Source organism: Nicotiana tabacum, chromosome 12 (genome assembly GCF_000715075.1).
Source record: "Nicotiana tabacum cultivar K326 chromosome 12, ASM71507v2, whole genome shotgun sequence".
NCBI classification, from domain to species: Eukaryota; Viridiplantae; Streptophyta; class Magnoliopsida; order Solanales; family Solanaceae; genus Nicotiana; species Nicotiana tabacum.
In genome coordinates, this window is record NC_134091.1 from 39,453,433 (window position 1) to 39,457,400 (window position 3,968).

Consider the following 3,968-nt stretch of genomic DNA (forward strand, 5'->3'; position numbering starts at 1 on the left):
AGTAGGGTAGCAAAGAGTACATATAATTCATAGTCAAATTAAGGGAAAAAAAAGATTGTCACTCCACTGAATTTTCTTGTATACCTGACCCGTAGGCCTAAACAACCCAATTCGATTAACATTCTGTTATTCGATATTTTGATTTATTTTCAATGTGGGATAAATAATAACTACCACATTTTATTAGTGTAATGCTTATACTCCCTCAGTGTCGAATTATCTGTTATCGTTTCTAAAATTGTTTATTGTTTAGTTGCCTCTTTAGTTGTTTTAAATTAATTGTCATTTTAAAAGTTCAAGACTAAATTAATTATTATTTTTCTATTTTACCCTTAATATTAATTATTTTTGAAGATTACAAATAACGCAATGAGTAAATATTAAATAAAGAAATATTATATATTAAAATATAAATAAGAATAAAACAGCCAAAAATCACTGAGATTTAAACACGTCAAGATAATTTGGGAGGGATTATACATTATCCTAAATTTAATATGGGTATAGAATCCAAATCTCAATAATCAAACGGCTCCTTATTTGCATTATTTTCTGGAAAAAGAGTTATCCCTGTTTTTTTTGTTTGTTTTTTTTTGGTTACATAAAAGAGTCATCCCTGTGTGATTAAAAAGACAGAGAACCAGAGAGTTGACGAAACGATTCCTCTTCTTTTGGAGTCAAAATCATGGCTTCGGGAAACTGCAGCAACAATTCGAAGAAACAGAAAGTGAGAATCAATAGTGCTGAAGAAACCCTAGACCGACTCAGTGAGTTGCCGGAGTCGCTCCTAATTCAAATTCTCTCTTCTGCCGACAAAGGATGCACTCACAACATGTATTCTTTCAAAAAGGTGGCAGTATCTCTGGACTTTTGTTTTGAAATTCAATTTCACTTGTAGAAATTACAATGTCAGTGAACTAGAAAACTTCCGGTCCTTTGTTGACTATGTTTTAGCTCATTCCGTTTCTCCTAAAATTAAAGCATTCGAGCTCGACTGCCTTGACCTGGATGAATACGCGTCAGAAGTCAGCCGATGGCCTAGTTTTGCTGTTGAAAAGAAAGTGGAAAATGTTTTATTGTGGTCACATTCTGATTACAACGCTTGCCCATTGCCTGAATTTTTCTACACCTGTTCGTCCTTGAAAACATTAGTTTTGACGGGTTGCGACTTTGACGATGACATGGTCATAGCATGGAAGTCTCTAAAGAGCATGACATTGAAGTATATGGTGTTATCCAATTAACAACAACAACGACGACCTAGTAAAATCCCACAAGTGGGGTGTTATCCGATTACCATATTGTGAAATTACTAGCAGGTTGTCCTGCATTGGAATCTATGGAGTTAGATAGAGTTGAGGGTTTCCGTCGCCTCCAAATTAATTCTTCAAAATTAAAGAGACTGAAGTTGAAAGGTTATGTTTATGAAGGATTTGATCATTCATTGTAAATTGTTGCCCCGTTCTTCAACATTTGGAGATTTCAGGGAAACTTTATGATCTCAAGTGTAGGCTTGTAGATGTGTCCTCCATGGTTAATGCTAAGCTTACTTTCAAATTAAGTGTATCAAAGATATGCTGGCTCTTTATGGTGAAGTTAGTGATGATGCGGAAGACAGTTGTTGAGACTATCATCAAGTTTTTAGGACCCTCGTGCAAAATTATCTTCAAAGGTTGGCTTGTGCAACTGAGCTAACAATCGGAACTTGGCTCATAGAGGTTTTCTTTTTTAATTCAAATGTCTTTATTTTCTCTGATTGATTATTAGCAGACAGTTGCAGATAAGCATAATACAGTGGAGAACCTTTGCACAAATTTCACAAATCCAACTGGGTTAATTACAGCAACATATGAAGATGGATGAGGGGCGGGCCCATTATCCATCAAGTTTAGAACCGTGGGCCTCTAAAGATTGTGATTTCTTGGTTCTAAAAAAATAATTACAGAAACTTGAGGCCTTGTGGGCTGTTTTGGAATCCGTTTGTCAACTTTTTGAGGTCGGTATTTATTTATCACATCACCAAATGGTGTATATGGAAACCAGGATTTTTGTGCATTGATGTTGCTTAAAGTGTTTAGATGGTTTGATATGTCTCTGCTGAGGAGTACTTTATTTTTGTTGTTGTTGTTGCTTTCTCCATTCTTCACTAGTTTCTTTGGCATTATTGAACCATGTCCTGTGCATGTTGCAGTTCGAAGGAGTGCAGATTCCTGAATTGAAATGCAAATATCTAACGTTAGAGTTGAATTTCAGAAAGTCTAATTTGTATGGAGTAGTTGGCATATTGCGAGCGTCGCCTCATGTGGAGACACTCAACTAAGGTCCTAGACCCTTTTCTCTTCCTTTTACATCTATTCATCTTATTAAGTTTCAACAACCAGCAGCCCCCTTCTCCCGGTTGTTTTTTGGGAGTAGAATGCAAGTCTTTAATTATCAGTAAGAAGCTTTGCTTTTGTCATGTCAAGCTTCGCGTTAATATGGTTTGTGTTGACGTTGCTTTCTATGTGGCAAATGAGTGCTGAAATGAAACGGATTTCCGTGCTATCACTCTTTTGTTGGCTTACCTACGGTATAAATCTTTTTAAAAGGAAAGACCATCATCTATGAAATTATTTTTGCCACATCTCTGCAATTTTATCAGGCTGACCTGCAGTTGGTTTTCTTGTCGCCAATTTAATAGTTCCCGCTGCCAATTTGAGTTAAGACATTTGGCCAAGGAGATAATACTGATTTGGATCGTTGGACTTCAAGCTTTGAGTTTCCCAACCTCAAGAATGTTAAGATTGCCATCTCCTGCGGGCTGTGCTTGAAGGATCATCCTGAATGGACCTTTGACAAGCTTTTGAAACTTTCAGAAATTCTGTTAATGAATGCAAATGTTTTGGAGAAATTCGTTGTCATATCAAAGGAAAAGTGCAAGAGCTGTTCATTGAACTGTGTGTCCCAATATTTATTTCGTTTGAGCGAGAAATTTATTGGTTACCCAAGATCCTCTACCAACTCTGTGATTATTATGTTCCAGGAGTGAGCTTCCCGTGACTAGATTGCAGCTTGTTTTCTGTTTCATTTTACCAGAAATGTTACGGAGTATATTTATCTTTTGACTTAAAACATTACTGAATCTTTGTTTGTTGCATTCAAGATGTTGTACATGTGTTTCCAGAGTTCTTTGCTAGGCTTGTTGCCCTAGATCAGTCAAGATGGGCAGATCAACAAGCGACACATTTTTTTGATTATTAGGCTGATGAAATGTATGTTTTGCAACCTTTGTCCATGACATCAAGGTATTATTTTCTCGGAAGGAAGATGTTTGTACTGTTTGTCGATCTCAAATGATCTGTAGCCGATTGTGATTGAGGCTTACAAATTTACAATGCAATGTAATGCTTTTACCTGAAATTGAGGTCATAATATAGGACCACTCCATTTGATATATCTGTTTGCCCGATACGAATTTGCTCAAATAGCTTACAAGGGGTTGTTAAAGATTATGGAACAACAGCTTTCTTGACAAATATCATGCGAAAGAGTTACCGTTGCCTTTATACAAAGTTGGTTGAAGTAGCCGGCCGGTTTCACAATTTACTTTTCCTAGCTGGTATACATATATTATACACTGATTATATATGGTCATACACATGTTATACATATATTATACATTCGCCGGCTAGTTTTTAGTTTAACTAATTGAGTGGGCTGCTATTTAGGTTAATTCTTCTTTTTTTAAACCCCCTAAATTAGCCTTTTCTCCCAGCAGCTTTCATTGAATATTCTGATGAAAAAACAAATCAGAGGAATTTTTAGCATAGCTGACATCTCGCAATCAATTCACAACAACAAAAAGGTCTAAATTTGACCTTCTACTATATCAAATATTTAATTTTATCATTCCTTGTACTTCTAATTGAGAAAAATGTTGAATTTTAAGAGGGCAAAAGAATGGGAAAGATTATTTCTAATATGGTAGA

General features: G+C 35.8%; 1 long non-coding RNA gene across 1 annotated transcript; it reads left to right on the top strand.

The window, feature by feature from the left end:
• Window positions 1-400: 400 nt before the first annotated feature.
• LOC142166851 (uncharacterized) lies at window positions 401-3,305 on the top strand. Its single transcript, XR_012697268.1, has 2 exons — window positions 401-2,321; window positions 2,681-3,305. It is a non-coding gene; the product is annotated as an uncharacterized LOC142166851 (long non-coding RNA).
• The last annotated feature ends 663 nt before the right edge of the window (window positions 3,306-3,968 follow it).